This window comes from Sorex fumeus, unplaced genomic scaffold (genome assembly GCF_029834395.1).
Source record: "Sorex fumeus unplaced genomic scaffold, SorFum_2.1 ptg000131l, whole genome shotgun sequence".
NCBI classification, from domain to species: domain Eukaryota; kingdom Metazoa; phylum Chordata; class Mammalia; order Eulipotyphla; family Soricidae; genus Sorex; species Sorex fumeus.
This window is the reverse complement of record NW_026606188.1, coordinates 23554845-23573092: the sequence shown is the minus strand read 5'-3', so window position 1 is coordinate 23573092 and position 18248 is coordinate 23554845.

Below are 18248 nucleotides of genomic sequence, written 5' to 3'. Positions count from 1 at the left end.
CAGGGTTCACACCCAGATGCCACTCCCTGCCGGCGCCAGATGACATATCTATATATCTATATATCTATACATTTAACTTTTTAAAAATAGTGACTACTCAGCAAAGGTCGGGGTCCTACTCCAGAAGTCATTTGGTGCTGGGGTTAAATTCATTGTGCTCTACTTCTTGAGCCCCATCAATCAGCACAAAGGGGAACCTGTGGACCCGGCCCTTGGCAAGGAGATTGTTTTCTGGATGCCACTGGCTGCCATCTGGTGGGGGTCCAGGGTCCCCAGGCACGTGCTGAGACCCTCCTCTTCCACAGCTCGCAGGGATGCACTTTCTTCTCCAAATCTTGCACACCCCCTGACTCTCCCTCTAGTCTACCATGCTCCCACAAACACATCTGTACCCCCTCTTTTCTCCCTGTCCCTCTCTCACATTTGGTAACTGACTCATGTTTATAACTACAGTCATCTGTTTCTGCATATGCCCCATTAAAAAGATGTTTCTGGACAGATTATTGATGTTTATTCAGTTTATTTATGTTTTTTTTTTGGTTTGAGAACCACACCTGGTGATGCTTAGGAATTCCTCCTGGCTCTGCACTCAGGAGTCGCTCCTGGAAGTGCTCATGGGACCATGTGGGATCAAATCCTGGTATACAGGGGCTGGAGAGATAGCACAGCGGGTAGGGCACTTGCCTTGCATGCGGCCAACCCGGGTTCGATTCCCAGCATTCCATATGGTCCCCTGAGCACCACCAGGAGTAACCCTGAGTGCAGAGCCAGGAATGACCCCTGTGCATTGCCAGGTGTGACCCAAAAAGAAAAAAAAAATCCCTGGTATACAGGTTGGCCATGTGCAAGTCAGTTACCCTATCAACTATACTTTCTCTCTGGCCCCTGATGATCAGTCAATATAAGTTGGAGAAATTAGCCACTAAAAGCAAAGTAGGTCCCACTGGGAGTCCAGTTGTAGCGTGTGTGCTGATGAGAGGCTGGAGCTGCTGTCCAGGTGAAGCACTGCTGACCTTGAAGACACGTGTACTGTGGCAGAGAAGGTGAGCTCAGTATCCTGATTTCTCTGCCATGATGCATCTTGAGCTTAGCCTCCTACAAAGAGCTGTCCCTTGTCACGACCACATGGGAGTACATGCTGTGTCACCTGCTCTCTCTGATACCCCACTGGCTGGAATCACACTCACACAGGAATTTTTAGAAACACCAGCCCACACCTGCGTGAAAGGGCAGACCCAAGCCCCACAAAGGGCTGCTGTCCTGGCCCCACCCAGGCAGTGTTCCCCATCCGTCCTCTGCCATGGCCGTAGTGTGCTCCCACCTCCTCTCCCAGCCTTCCTTCGTGATGAGCTCCATTTGAAGCATTATTAACCAGGAGTACCAATAAATAAGTAGTCAGGTAGGTTGACTGCAAAATTTTTTTGTTTTGGTCTGGGCTTGCTCTTCAAGCCTGTATTGAACGTGTATCTCACTTGCTTATCTCTGTGTATCTTTGTTTCATTTTTGTTTTGTTTTTGGGCCACACCCAGCAATGCTCAGGGGTTACTCCTGACTGCACTCAAAGATCACTCCTGGCGGCACTCGGGGGACCATATGGAATGCTGGGAATCGAACCCGGGTGGCGTGTGTGCAAGGCAAGTGCCTGCTGTGCTATCACTCTGGCCTTAGTCTCTTATGTATCTTTTTTTTTTTTTTTTTTGCTTTTTGGGTCACACCCAGCGATGCGCAAGAGTTACTCCTGGCTCTGCACTTTGGAATCACTCCTGGCAGTGCTTGGGGGACCATATGGGATGCTGGGAATCGAACCCGGGTCAGTCACATTAAAAGCAAACACCCTATCCGCTGTGCTATCGCTCCAGTCCCTCTTATGTATCTTTGTTTGCTTGCTTTTCCTCTCTGGAGAAACCCGTACACACACACCACACACACATCTCTCTCTCTCTCTCTCTCTCTCTCTCTCTCTCTCTCTCTCTCTCTCTCTCTCTCCTTTTCTGGGGTTTAATTCCTCTTCAACTTTACAGATCTCATCTGCAGGAAATCTTCTTCCGTTGCTGTATTTCCTTTTATTTCTTAATTGTTTCTCCTGGAGCACTCACACACTTTTCTCTTAGCACTTCCTACTCAGTTCATCCCCAGCCCGTTGGCATGCATTGTAAAGCACTCAAACTTGGGCCACCCAGTCCCAGAGGAACCAGCAGGAACCCAATCCCAGAGGAGGGCAAAGAGTGAGCAGACCTAGATTTAAATCTAGGTCTGCTCAGTTTCGGCTTTTTGGCTCTGTGCTCTCAAGCAAAGTATTTAACATCCAGAGTCTTGATTTCTTTGACTGTAAAACCAGGACAGTGACATGCTACCTTAGAAGATTGTTGTGAGGATGGGACGAGACAATGCACAGATAGAAATATCTGCCCCTTCTCATGTACCGTGTGTTTAACCTGGTTCTCTTCTCCTGGCCAGAGAGACGGCAAGCGAAGGCCTCAGAGTTCCAGCCTGTCAGAACAGCTGTCTGCCAGGTCTCCCGCTCCTGGCCCAGCCCCCAGAGACTTACAGGGGTGAGATGGTGCAGGGAAGGAGCAAGTTGTTGAGTTAAAATGACATGGGAGAGATTATGCAGGAAACATTTTTTTTTGGATGCTGGAGACAAACATCTATTTTTGTTTTGTTTTGTTTTTGCTTTTTGGGTCACACCCAGCTGATGCTCAGGGGTTATTCCTGGCTCTGCACTCAGAAATCACTCCTGGCGGTGCTTGGGGGACCATATCGGATGCTGGAAATCGAACCGGGGTTGGCCACGTGCAAGACAAACACCCTACCCACTGTGCTGTTGCTCCAGCCCCGGAGACATCTTTATTAAAGATCTATATCTTTAATTTAGATACTACATCTTTATTAAAGATACTACCAAAATTTTGGCAAACATTTCAGAACAGATTTGTAAACATAATGCTTCCCTTTTTAGTTGGCAGCACTTTGGAAAAAACAACACGGTGAGACAACACAACTTGAATCAACATCAGCTCAAAATCAATGCAGGAAACATTTTTTAAAAAATTCATTCATTTATTAATTTGTTTGTTTTTTGCTCTTTGGGTCACACCCAGCGAAGCACAGGGGTTACTCCTGGCTCTGCACTCTGGAATTACCCCTGGCAGTGCTCAGGGGACCATATAGGATGCTGGGAATTGAACCCAGGTCAGCCGCATGTAAGGCAAACGCCCTACCAGCTGAGCTATTGCTCCAGCCCCGACATTTATTAATTTTTTAATTAAATCACCGTGAGATCCATATTTATGGTAAAGTTTTAGTCTACAATGTTCCAACACACTTCCCTTCACCAGTGTACATTTCCCACCATCAATATCCCCAGTTTCCCTTCTACCACACCTGCCAACCCCACCCTGCCTGCCTCTATGGTAGATACTTTCCTTCTCTCTCTCTCTCTCTCTCTCTCTCTCTCTCTGTCCTTTTGGGAATTGTGTTTTTCAATGCAGATACTGAGAGGTTATCCTGCTTGTTCCTTTGCCTACTTTCAGCACGCAGTTCTTATCTAGAGTGATCATTTCAGCTATCATTGTCATGGTGATCCCTTCTCTATACCAACTGCCTTCTCCACCAGCTCTTGAGGCAGGCCACCGGAAACACTTTTATTTATTTATTAATTTATATTTTTTTGTTCCCCCCTTACACTTTGTATAAATACTGTGGTTTACAAAGTTGTTTGTGTTGATTTGTTATAGGTATTCAATATTCCAACACCAATCCCACCACCATTATACCTTCCTTCCACCATTGTCTCCAATTTTCTCAACCACCCCTTAAGCCTGTGCCCAGAGCAGGCCCTTAATGATTTATCTACTGTTGCTTATATCTCGCTGCACGGCAAAGCCTGGCAAGCTTCCTGTGATGTATCCGATATGCCAAAAGGTAAAGGTAAAGGTAAAGGCCCTCCCGTTGATCGTCGATTTGCTCGAGCGGGCCCAGTAACGTCTCCATTGGAGACTTTGTTGTTACTGTGTCTGGCATATCGAATACTCTCGGTAGCTTGCCGGGCTCTCCGAGAGGGGCGGAGGAATCGAACTCGGGTCGGCCATGTTGGCCGCATGTAAGGCGAACGCCCTACCCGCTGTGCTATCGCTCCAGCCAATATGCCAAACACAGTAATAAGTCTCACAATGTTACTGGGCCCGCTGGAGCAAATCAATGAACAACGGGAGGACAGTGACAGTGACAGTGCTTGTTATCAATAATTTTCCAAGAGATGACATGCCACAGAGATGCCTCCAGAACCTGTGCTAGGCTGTTTCATCTGGGGCAACTTGGAGGGAGCCGGGTGAGTTTCCTTCCCCGCCCCAACAGAACCTTGGCAGCTGAAAACCTCCAGAACTCAATCACTTCCATGCTCAAGGCCTCTCTCCACAGGCTTGGATGAGCCTCACCCATGAATGAATCTGCTGTATAATTGTATTCTAAATTTTAGAATTCCTGGAGCTTGTGGCTGTGAATGTGCACCAGGAATTCGACCTCTCATCTATACAACTGCTATACCAAGAGTAGCACACAACATTTGATGGGGTTTAAAGTAGAAGGCAACCAATCTCATGGTGGGGGGGGGTACACACACACACACACACACACACACACACACACACACACACACGGCTCAACCTTTAACAAACACATTACTAATTTCTTATACAAGGGCTTAATGGCTCCAGGGTGAAATACAACAACCTTCATACACTTTGCTCTAAGGAAAGTTTGCTGGATCATTTTTAGTGGATTACTCGTAACAAGCAATACAACATTAATTGTTTTGATTCTGCTTTGGAGAAGGCATGATTTGGGATTTGGGGTGGAAATGTTTTGAAATATGGTGGTGGAAAGGTGAAATGGTGGTGGGATTGGCATTTGAATATTAAATGTAATAAATTATTGTAAACAACTTTATAAAAATAAAATAAAAAAATAATTTGCCAAGAGAATGATCGAAAAGTTTACTCAGAAGAAAATTACTGAAGATTGTTTTATCTCACCTTGAAGCATTGTTTTATCTCACCTTGTAGAGATGTATAAGAGATTACTAAGATTACAAGTTAAGCCTTCTATGTTTATATTTTGTTGATTGAGATTGGCTGGTGCCTTCGATACTACATCCCATCCAATCTGATATTCTGCATTATCATTGTAAAGTTTTAGATGTCATTCTAGGAATTCCAGGATTTTTAGAGTGATACAGCTGGAGTTAAATTTTAAGTGGGTGGCGTCTTTAAGGTGTGCATGACTCCTTCTGGAAGTATAGGAAGATGGGAGGAGGTAGCCTGGAGATTTCAATCACAAAACCTGGGTTTTTCAGCAGATTAATTTCTTAGATGAGGCTCATCCTGAGCAGTGGGGTTCGGTCAGGACCACAGTGGTGACTGTGGGGTGTGGGAGATTTCGGCTGTGGGACCCTGTCTGGACAGGCCCTGGACTGACCCGCCCTGCTCCCAGGTGTGCTGGATGACTCAGACTTTCGAGGGTGTCCAGGAGAGTCTTCTTGCAAGGAACATCTTTATTTTCAATATAACTTCATCTTTAACTTCAACACGTGTACTCTTTTTTCAGCTGGTTTGTTTTGGGGCCACATCAAAACAAACAAAATTTTGTTTGGATCAAAAGTTTGTTTGGCCTAAAACAAATAAAAATTCCTTTGGATTTTTTTTCTCTTGTTTTTTTGGGGGGGCGGAAGGGGCAGAGGGCATACTTGACAGTGCTCAGAGTTACTCCTGGCTCTGCATTCAGGGATCATCACTCCTGGTGGATTCAGGGGAGCATATGAACGTTGGGGATCAAATCCGGGTTCCACATGCAAGGCAAAGGCTCTACCTACTGTATTACTGTTCTGGCTTGTCCTCTGGGTTTTCTGCAAAGGCAAATCATGTTGTGTATGAGTCAAGGTGATTTTATTACTTCTTTCCCATTTGAAAGGGTTTTTTTCCCCTTGCCTAGTTTTGTTTAGTGGTTTATTAAATGCCACAATATCGAATAAAAGTAAGTAAAGTAAGTAAAGGCCCTCCCGTTGATCATCGATTTGCTCGAGCGGGCCCAGTAACGTCTCCATTGGAGACTTTGTTGTTACTGTGTTTGGCATATTGAATACGTCACGGGGAGCTTGCCAGGCTCTGCCGGCGGGCGAGATACTCTCGGTAGCTTGCCGGGCTCTCCGAGGGGGCGGAGGAATCGAACTCGGGTCGGCCATGTTGGCTGTGTGCAAAGCAAACGCCCTATCGCTGTGCTATCGCTCCAGCCCTCGAATAAAAGTAAGAACAGATAATGCTGGGGCCAGAGAGATAGTGCAGCAGATAGGGTGTTTGTCTTGCAAACGACCCCCTGGGTTCAATTCCTGGCACCCCATAATGTCCCCTGACACCTGCCAGGAGTGATCCCTGAGCACAGAGCCAGGAGTAAGCCCTGAGCACAGACAGGTGCGCGCGCGCACACACACACACACACACACACACACACACAACAAAACTGGTAATGTTGCCATGTCATCATTGTCCTGAATACAGGGGAAGCATTGAGTCTGTATCATAAAATATGACATTGTCAGTTTATTTTAAAGTATTTTGATCAGGGCTGGAGTGATAGCACAGCAGGTAGGGCATTTGCCTTGCACATGGCCAACCCGAGTTTGATTCCCAGCATCCCATATGGTCCCCTGAGCACTGTCAAGGGTAATTCCTGAGTACAGAGCCAGGAGTAACCCCTGTGCTTTGCTGGGTGTAACCCAAAATTTAAAAAAAAATTAATAAAAAAATAAAATACTTTGATTGGGGCTGGAGCAATAGTACAGTGAGTAGGGTGTTTGCCTTGCATGCAGCCGACTCGACCTGGGTTCGATCTCCAGCGTTCCATATGGTCCCCCAGCACCTCCAGGAGTAATTTCTGAGTGCAGAGCCAGGAGTAACCCCTGAGCATCGCTGAGTGTGCCCTTAAAAAAAAGCAAAAATAGTATTTTGATCGTATGAAGAACATCCATTTTATTCTGTTTGCTAAACTTTTTTTTTTGCTTTTTGGGTCACACCCAGCGATGCACAGGGGTTATTCCTGGTTCATGCACTCAGGAATTACTCCTAACCATGCTCAGGGGACCATATGGGATGCTGGGAATCGAACCCGGAACAGGTCGCGTGCAAAGCAAATGCCCTACCCGCTGTGCTATCACTCCAGTCCCATGTTTGCTAAAAATTTTTGAAGTCCACAAATATTTTTCTGCATCTACTGAAGTAATGATCATATGATCATCATTTTTTCTGTTGAATTTTATGGTAAATGAATGATGTATGAATATTATAATAATAATAATATTATTATTATCACTACCTCCACTACCCAGCCGCCACCACACTCCAGGACGCTTTCCATGAAGCGGCTGCGCGACACATCATAAGACACTAAATACCCATCTTCCGGAATTGTCGTACCATATTTGATAGGGTTCAAATATGGTAACACCTACGAGGGCGATTAGAGGTCGCCCCAAAAGCCTCTATCCCTCTCGGAAAGACTGGCAAGCTACCGAGAGTATTCCGCCCGCACGGAAGAGCCTGGCAAGCTATCCGCTGTGTATTCGATATGCCAAAACCAGTAACTACAACTGGTCTCATTCACCTGACCCTGAAGGCTTCACCGACATGGCAGCACTGAGAAGGATAAGAAAGGAGAGGCCGATAAAATCTCATTCTCATTCATGAATATTATACCGATCTTATTATTCTTAGTATAACCCTCTTGATCATAATATATTTTCCTTCCTATATGTGTTTTTTTGGCGGAGTCCAGAATTCAACCCAGCTGAGCCCAATCTACCTGTCCCAGCAGGTTTTCACTGGCTGGTTTCACCAAAAGATCTTCCCAAACTATTGGTTCTCTCTATTCACCCAGAAGTCCAAAGCCAAATAGGCAACATCAGAATTCCAAAGAGGCCTCATTGGGTGCCTTGATAATTCTGCATTTCCTTTCAGATTTATTCTCCTTTGCGCTGAAGGGCCATCCACATCCATATCTAACAGCTAATCATTCACAGCAAGTGCAAGTATAAGATCTCGCAGAAGCTGGCTTTCAGTTCCAGAAGTCACGCCTTTACTCTTAACACGTCCTCTAGATTTCTGCAGGGAGCCTTTGACCCGAGCCTTGATCTCCTCATGCCTGACAATGAGCTTCTGGAAGGGTGGAGGGCTACACTGTGACTTCTCAATGATGGGAGAGCACATGGGGGCACCTCAGGGGCATAGTAACTGGCACATGGCCGTGGATTCTGGCCTCGCTGCTTTGAAGAAGGCCCTGGGCCTCTCCTTCAGTCGCTAGTCTTCTGGCATATTCATTCACCCCTTTGACCGTATCCTCACTGCTGGAGAAATGACCATCTGCTCACAAGGCTTCTTGAGGAGCACCGGGGGCTGTGCAGGGCCATCGGCCTGGGACGAAAGTTCTTTCTTCACCTCCTGAAGAGAGAAGGAGCAGGAGGGGTGGGGGATGAGGAACCTCAAAGAAGAAAATCAGTTTTGGGGGGTATGGTGCTGCCAGCAGGTCAGTCTGTACCTGTGAGGTGAGTGCATCAGCAGCCTCATGGTGTCTTCAGACTTCCAGATACTCCAAAATTGAGGCTGTGCCTTTGGCCAGACCCCAAAAACTTGGGGCAAACTTTACCAAGAAAGAAAATGGCCAAAAGTTAGTTATGTGGGACACACACCCACAAACCACCTCCTGCTCACCTACATAATTGGAGGCAAGGCCTCTCTGATTCCTGATTGAACTGCTTAATGGCCATGATCCCAGAGACTCAGAAACAAATCTTGAAACCCAGCAGCTTTTGGCAGAAATGCGCGTGGACCACGCAGTAGATTACTGTTGCCGGGCCACCCCAGGGGGGAAACGGTGTTGTTCCTCCGTCTGATCCCCCTAGATGGCTTGGTGGATGCCATCTTCCAGAGGCCACTGGACAGTCAGGTTTGGGCTCAAAGTGACGAGACATGCAGGGTCTCATGGGATGGGGGTGGAGCCGGCCCTTTCCTCCCCATCCCAACGAGACCCTGAGTCGCCGCCCACGAACAGCCTCTCTGGTTACTTAACGGCCAAGATCTCAGAGACTCAGAAACAAATCTCAAAATCCAATGGCAGAAATGCATCCAGCCCCTGCAGTAGGTTACTGGCGCTGGGCCACTCCAGGTGGGAATGGGTTTTGTGCCTTGGCCTGTTCCCCCTGGCGGCCGGGTGGCCACCATCCTCCAGAGGCCACTGGAAAGTCAGGTTTGGGCCCTCAGTGGCGAGACACATGGGGCCTCACTGTATGGTGGTGGAGCAGGCTCTTTCCTCCCCATCCCAATGAGACCCCGAGTCGCTGTCCACGAACGGCCTCTCTGGCTCCTTATCAAGCTGCTTAACGGCCATGATCCTAGAGACTGAGAAACAAATCTCAAAACCCAGCGGCTTTTGGCAGAAATGCGTCAGACGGACCGCGTAGTAGGTTGCTGTCGCCGAGCCACCCCAGCGGGAAAAGGGTGCTGTTCCTCTTCCTGCTCCCCCTTGGTGGCCTGGTGGCTGCCATCTTCCAGAGGCCATTGGACAGTCAGGTTTGGACCCGCAGTGACGAGACACACGGGGCCTCACGGGATGGGGGTGAAGCTGGCCCTTTCCTCCCCGTCCCAACGAGACCCTGAGTTGCCGCCCACAAATGGCCTCTCTGGCTCCTGATCAAGCTGCTTAATGGTCATGATCCCAGAGACTCAGGAACAAATCTCAGAACCTAGCAGGTTTTGGCAAGAAATCCCTCCAGATTTAATTGTTGAAATTTCGGAATTTCAAAATCGCTCAGCCACTACTGCAGCCACGCAGCATCTTATGTTATTCATAACCAGTAATAGAAAACAAATTGTCTACTGTTGCCTTTTCGGCAGATCTGAGTGTTGGGGTAAAATACCAAATAACAATGGTGGCTGTGGTATCAAAATGTTGAATGTATTCAAAGTATAGAGGGAGTAATTTGAAAATCATCTGCCCCACAGGTAGGGGGAAGGTGTGGGATGGGGGTATACTGGGGATTTTGATGGTGGATAGTGGGCACTGGTGAAGGTATGGGTGTTTCATTGTATGACCAAGACTTAAACCTGAAAGCTTTGTAACTGTTCTCACGGTGATTCAATAAATAAAATTATAAAAAATGGAAAAAAAATGTAAGGTGGAGTTCATGCACAATTCAATCAGCCTAATCAGTGACTGAATAAATAGCAGTACTCTTACATAAAATAAAATAAAATAAAGAAGAAAATCAGTTTTAGTTTTTTTTTTTGTTTTTATTTTTTTTTGTTTAGGGAACACATCCAGCTGTGCTCAAGGCTTACTCTTGGCTCTGCACTCAGGGATCACGCCAGGCAGGGCTCAGGGCACCATGTGGGGTGTTGGGGATCAAACCTAGGTCAGCAGCATGCAAGGCTGGCGCCGTACCCACTGTTCTATCTTGTACTATATTGTTTTGGCCCCTCATTTGAGATATTTTTTCTGCACTTTTCCCTGCTGTGGTTGGATGGAACATGAAGGAGGGTCTAAGAAGGAGTTTCCCATAAGGAGAAATTTTATGAGAAATCTTATAGGAAATCCCCCTCTCCCTCCCTGTGTACTCCCGAAGGGCTCCTCCAACCCCAAGTACACCTTCAGATGCATGTCCTGGCCTTTAGCTTCTGCTCATGTGGCCTCTGGGCTGACTGTGAGCATGATGTAAGGACTGAGGACCCAGGATGACACAGCCTCTCCTCTTCCTGAGGTCACTCATGGAGGGAGCCCATCTCCCGCAAACACAGGTGCCCTCTCATCATTCTGTGTCCTCCCCATTTCCTGTCCTGTGTGCTAGTCCTGTAATGCTGGGAGGAGGGAGAGATGGACAGACAGGCAGACAAAGGCCAAGAGAGACACAAACACAGACATAGATACAGACAGAGACACAGACTCAGACATAAACACAGATGCACAGACACACACACATAGAGACACAGACAGACAGACAGACACACACACACACACACACGTCATTCTCAGATCATGCCATTCTGTCTATGCTGGCAGAAGAGCCAGAGGGAGGCATCAGAGTTAGAATGCAGGGCTTAGGGCACTTGTTTTGCATGTAGCCAGCCTGAGTTCAATTCCTGGAACCCCATATGGTCCACCAGAAGTAATTTCTGAGCACAGAGCCAGGAGTAAACCATGAGCATACTGGGTGTGCCCTTCTCCCCCCAAAGAAAAGAAGAGGAGAGGGTAAATGATTATTGGTAACAGTGGGTAACAGGAAGCAGAGCTCCAGCACCCCCTCCTTACTGTGCCTCACCACCCCAACATTGGCTTCAAGAATGTAGGACAGGGCGGGTTTGGGGACCCTGGGGCTTGGTCTCTGTGGTGATGTTTACTAAAGACATGAACTCAGTGAACACTGTAATTTGCTGATTAGAAATTAAATACCCCCCCATTTAAAAAAATATTTTTGGATCACACCCAGCAATGCTCAGGGGTTACTCCTGGTGGTGCTCGGGGAACCATATGGGGTGCTGGGAATCGATCCTGGGTCAGTCGCGTGCAAGGCAAATAGCTCTAGCCCCTAAATCCCTTTTAAAGGTCAGAAAGTAATCGTCAAATATTAGTTCAGAGATGTGGGTGGAATGGGGGCTGTGCTGGGCGGGGGGGGGGGGGGAGCACCCTGCCTGGGAAGGGTCAGCACACACCTCGGAGGAGACTGGAGGGGAACACTACCAGGTTGAACCAATGCAGCACACAGGCTAACCCCAGAGAGTGGGCTCCAGGGGTAGCTGGGCCAGGCACGTGCAGTAACCATGGGTACACTCCAATGGCCTCGAGCTGTCATCATCTGGCTCTGTAACCTTGGTAACCTCGGCATGTCCTCCAAATGCACTCATGGCCTTGAGATGTCTCTCCCTTGCTCTGCAGATGATGAACTGAAGCCGGAGAATTTCTGCTTTCTTTCCTCCCTCCCTCCCTCCCTCCCTCCCTCCCTCCCTCCCTCCCTCCCTCCCTCCCTTCCTTCCTTCCTTCCTTCCCTTTCCTCTCCCTCCTAGGTTCTTTCCTTCCATTCTATCTCCTCCCCCTCTTCTCTTTCCCTCCTTCCCTATCCTCTCTTACCCTCCTATCCACCCTTCCCTCCTCTCCTTTCTTTCCTCCCTCCCTACTTTTCCCCACCTACCGTGGACAGTATCTGAACTGATTAAAGTACAAAATAGTCCTAAAACTCTCACACATTTTTGGTTTTTTTTGTTTTGTTTGTCGCAGGGAGGGCTCATTCTGTGGTGCTCAGCAGTTACCCCTGATTCAGAAGTCACTCTTGACTTTTGAGTGCTCGCGGGACCGTGTGGGTTGCAAGGAATCAAACTCTGATCAGCTTTGTGTAAGACAAACACCCTTTCTGCTATACTATTCCTCTGGTCCAATTCTCACACATTTTAAAAATTACTCTAAGACTTTTATTTGGTAAACCAGAGGGTGAATACTGATGTATTTTTATGGCTGGACTAATCAGAAGAAAATTGAATCTAAGTTCAGTCTAAACTTTTTGTGTTGTTAATGGCTTTTTGGGTCACACCTAGTTGTGCTCAGGGCTTATTTCTGGCTCTGTGCTCAGGGATCATTTTTTTTTTACTTGTTTATTGATTCACTGTGAGACCCTTACAAAGCTGTTCATGATTAATTTTCAGCCATACAGTATTCCAGCACTTATCCTTCCACAGTGTCAGGGGTCAGTCTTGGCAGGCTCAGGGGACAACATGGGATGGCGGGGATCAAACTTGGGTTGGCTGTGTGCAAGACAAGTGCCCTTTCTGCTGTGCTATCTCTCCAATCCCAATATAAGCCATTCTCACAGATGTAAGGTGATGTCTTATTGCATTCCCTGGTGATCAATGATGAGTTTTTTTTCACATGCCTATTGGTCACCAGGATGACCTCATTGGAGAAGAATCTATTCAAATATTCTTCTAATTTTTTTTTATTGTTTTTTGTTTTGTTAAGTTTTAGGTTATTTGTATATTTTGACTGTTAGCCAGATGGATGGTGTTCAAATATATTTTCATATTCTTTTATTTGTTTGTTTGTTTCTTTTGGGGGGGGGGCACTGACCATGGTCAGGACTTATTCTTGGCTCTGCCCTCAGGGATCACTCATGGCTGGCTGGGGGACCATGTGGAATTCTGGGGATCGAATCCGGGTCTACAGTGTGCAAGGCAAATGCCCTGTCCTCTGTATTATTGCTCTGGCCCCTCTTCTCATATTCTATTGAACTTGAGAATTCTTTTTGTTCTGTTTATATTTTTATTTTTCTGTGCAAAAGCTTTTCAACTTAGTGTATTCCCAGTTGTTTGTCTTTCATTTCCCTTGCTGTTGAGGTCTACTCTCCCCAAACCCCTCTAAGGCATTTCACCTGCGGAATCCTATAAGAAAAACGAATCTTAGGTTTTTAAAACCTTGCTTTTTGTGGCTGGAGAAATAGTACAGTGGCTAGACACTTGCCTTGCATGTGACCCACCCAGGTTCGAACCCCTGAACCCCATAAAGTCTCTCAAGCGCTACCAGGAGTGGTCCCTGAGTGCAGAGCCTGGAGTAAGTGCTGAGCACTGCCGAAACAAACAAACACAAACATACAAACATACATCACACAGGTGATGCTCAGGGGCTACTCTTGGACCTGCATCCAAACCATGCCTTTTGAAAAAACTTGAACGAAACTAAAGGGGATAATACTGTGCAAAATGAGCCAGAAGGGGAAAGTTAACTACTGGATGAGCTCACTCAGATGTAGGATATAAAGAAATACAGCAAGGAAGTACACAAAGCCAAAGAAAAAATCCCAATCAACCCTTGGACTCCAAATACAGAATGGAGGTCCCAGATGAGGGGAGGCTGGGAGCAAGGAGGAAAGGTGGGGTCCAAATGACTCTGGTGGAGGATGTTGGTATTTTAGAGGTGGGTGTGGAGCAGTGTGGTGACAGAGCTTGAAGAGGAGAGGAGCTGTATCCCTAAAAAAGAATTATAAACTGACATTAATTCTATTTAAAAAAAAAAGCCAAGTCAGCCCGATCCATTCATTCTAAATTTTCCAATGAGTTTAATGGTTGCCTAGATTCATATTTTACCATGAATAATGATGCTGATGGTTTCTTTTTTAGTAATTCCTCCTGAAATGAGCTATAATTCTTCTTAAGTTAAAAATAACATTTGTCTGATTAACTTAAAACCAATTTTATTATAAGAAAGGCAGGACAAAATCTTCATTGCTTTCCTTTAAATTTTTAGAAAAATGAATTAATGTCTCACCTCTAAAGGTGACAGATAATGCTTTTTTTACTTTTGGGGTCACACCCGGTGCTGCTCAGGGGTTACTCCTGGTCCTGTATTCAAGAATCACTCTTGGCTGTGCTCGGGGGAGCATATGGAATGTCAGGGATCGAAACTGGGTCATCCGCGTGCAAGGCAAATGCCCTACCCGCTGTACTATCGCTCCCCCCTGCCCCAGATAATGTATTTTGAAGTAGAATTATTAAGTCCTAGACACATTTTTGGCACCATCTAATTCATTGCTGTCATTATTCCCCATGACACGCTCATATTCACCCAACTCTCACCAGTGTGAGCCCAATCAAGGTGACTGCTGTATCCTGTTGACAAAATCCAGAGGTCTTCAGAGCTTTGGTGATTTAATGTGAAACAAAAAAAATTCAGGCTATTCTTGGACATTCCTGGCTGAAGATTAGAAGTAGTCATTTCTCCAAAAGTCCTGGTTCCTTTAAGTGTATAGAAACAAACTTTTTTTTCCTGCCCTCAAGTTTATTTGTACGAATGACACAGAAGGACCCACATCCCAGGGTTGTGCCAGTTCTTCTGCCCTCGCATGGGCACAAGGAGCCTCTGTGGAGCAGCCACCCTCTGGGTGTTGCTTTGGGCACTGGTTTGAGCCTGGATTTGCATGCTGCTCCTTGAGCCACACAGCCTGAGGCTCTGGCAGTGCAGGCCTGAGCCCTCCCTCCATGCCCAGGCAGAGACATACAGGTCAGTGTGAGCTGTGTCTGTTGTTTTTTTGTGATGACAGGCCTGGCCTTCTTGGACTCCTCAAGAGCCTTGATGGACTCAAAAAGCACCCATGTCTTCAGGACCCTCTTGTTGTGTTTCTCGGCAAAGTGCATGTGACTTTAAAATTTGGGGTTCTACCCCTATAAAAAACTTGAACTTCTGTAACTGGGGTTTCTTTTTCCTCCTCCTCCTCCTCCTCCTCTTCCTCTTCCTCTTCCTCTTCCTCTTCCTCTTCCTCTTCCTCTTCTTCTTCTTCTTCTTCTTCTTCTTCTTCTTCTTCTTCTTCTTCTTCTTCTTCTTCTTCTTCTTCTTCTTCCTTCTCCTCCTCTTGCCCATCCTCCTCTTCCTTCTCCTCCTCCTCCTTCTCCTCCTGCCCCTTCTCCTCCTCCTCCTCCTCCTCTTCCTCCTCCTCCTCCTCCTCCTTCTTCTTCTTCTTCTTCTTCTTCTTCTTCTTCTTCTTCTTCTTCTTCTTCTTCTTCTTCTTCCTTCTCCTCCTCCTTCTCCTCCTCCTGCCCATCCTCCTCTTCCTTCTCCTCCTCCTCCTCCTTCTCTTCCTTCTCCTTTTCCTTTTCCTTCTCCTCCTCCTCCTCCTCATCCTTCTCCTTCTCTTCCTTCTCCTCTTCCTCCTCCTCCTCCTTCTATTAAAAAACATAGTATGAGACTAACACCCAAGGACAGTAGAAATAAGGACCAGGAGGACTGATTCACAGTTGGAAGCTTACTGCAAATAGTGGGGGGAAAGAGCAGTTAGGATAGAGAAGGAACCACTATGACAATGATAGTTGGAACTGAATTTCTAAATGCCATTTCTATTTCACTTTTTTAGACAATTGAATCACTGTGAGAAAGTTACAAAGGTTTTGTGATTGGATTTCAGTCATACAATGTTCAGACACCCATCCCTTCACCAGTGTGCATTTCCCACCACCAATATTGCCCGTATTCCTCCTGCCACCACTCCCTCCCATCCTGCCTCTATGGTAGGCACTTTATTCTCTCTCTCTCTCTCTCTCTCTCTCTCTCTCTCTCTCTCTCTCTCTCTCTCTCACCTTTTGGACATTATGGTTTTCAATACATATACTGAAAGGCCACCATGTTTGGTCCTTTACCCACTTTCAGCATACATTTCCCAGCCAGAGCGATTCCTTCCAACCATCATTGTCTTATCTATTTCACATTCTTGATTAGTTTGTTTGTTTGTTTTGGGGCCATAACCGGCTGTGTTTAGGGTTTACTCCTGTCTTTGTACTCAGGAATAACTCCTGATGGGGCTCTGAGGACCATATGGGATGTCAGGGATTGAACCTGGGTTGCCTGCGTACTGATGCATACTTTTAATACATTTAATGAATGTTGAATATTTATCTCTTGAGTTGCATTCCTTCACACCTAGACTATTTTCTGCCACAGATATCTAACGTCCAAATGAATTTTTTGTTCAGCCAGATTGTTGGGAACAGCCAGAAATCTGTCAAAAGACAAATGTTTTGTCTAAATATTCAGATGGAAGTTTCTCCTCTGTTGAAAATTCATCCTTGAGGCTGGAAAAAGCCCAACTGGGTCAGTGCATGTATTACATGCAGGAGGCTTGGTTCAATCCCTGGCACCACCTGGTTCCCAGAGCACTGAGAGGAGTCCCTGAACAATGCTCAGTGTGGCCCAAAAAGAAAACAGGGTGTGGCCCAAAAAGAAAGCAGGGTGTGTGTGTGTGAGATGGGGGCTATACTGGGGTTTTTGGTGTTGGAAAATGGGCACTTGTGAAGGGACGGGTGTTTCATCATTGTATGGCTGAGACTTAAACCCAAAAACTTTGTAACTGATCTCATGGTAATTAAATAAATACATTTATCAAAAGGGGGGGGGAAGAGGTTATTGTGTTTGTTCAGGGCATTCAGTATTTTTATTGAGAAGAAAAGGCTGGAGTAGCATTTTTAACTGAGTGGCAGCTTTAGGGTGAGGATGTGACTGCTGAGGCTTCTGGAAGTACAGGAAGGTGGGAGAAAGTAGCCCATGCCTATCCTGAGAAAGCCTGGAGATTTCAGTCACAAAACTCACATATCTGAATTTTCAGCAGATTATATTTTGGTGAGGTCTGTACTGAGACAATGGAGTCCAGCTGGAGCCATAGTGGTGATTTTTTTTTTTCATAATTGAATCACTGTGAGATACAGTTACAAAGCTTTCATGTTTGAGTTTCAGCCATACAGTGATCGAACACCCGTCCCTCCACCAGTGTATATTTTCCACCACCAATGTCCCCAGTATCCTTCTGCCGCCCCCCTCCCCCGTCACACCCCTCCCCCTGCCACTGTGGCAGACAATTTCCCTCTTATTCTGTCTCTACTTTTGGACATTATGGTTTGCAATACAGATACTGAGAGGCCATTATGTTCAGTCCTTTATCTACTTTCAGCACACATCTGACATCCCAAGTGATCCCTCCAACCATCATTGACTTAGTGATCCCTTCTCTCTCCCAACTGCCTTCTCCCCCCAGTTCATAAGGCAGGCTTCCAACCATAGAGCAATCTTCCTGGCCCTTGTCTCTACTGTCCTTAGGTGTTAGTCTCATATTATGTTATTTTATATTCCACAAATGAGTGCAGTCATTTATGTCTGTCTCTCTCTTTCTGACTCATTTCACTTAGCATGATACTCTCTATATCCATCCACTTATAAGTAAATTTCATGACTTTGTTTTTCTTAACAGTTGCATAGTATTCCATTGTGTAGATGTACCAAAGTTTCTTTAACCAATGATCTGTTCTCAGGCACTTTAGTTGTTTCCAGATTCTGGCTATTGTGATAGCAGTGAACATACAAGTGTAAATGTCATTTCTACTATGCTTTTTTTATACTCCAGGAATATATTCCCAGAAGTGGTATTTCTGGGTCATATGGAAACCCAATTTCTAATTTTTTAAGGAATGCCCATATTGTTTCCTAAAAAGGCTGGACTGGTCGGCATTCCCACCAACAATGAAAGAGAGTCCCTTTCTTCCCACACCTGTGCCAGCACTGGCTGTTCTTTTTCTTTTTGTTGTGTGCCAGTCTCTGTGGTGTGAGATAATATCTCATTGTTGTTTAGATTTGCATCTCCCTGATGCTTAGTGATGTAGAGCATTTTTTTTCATGTGCCTTTTCAC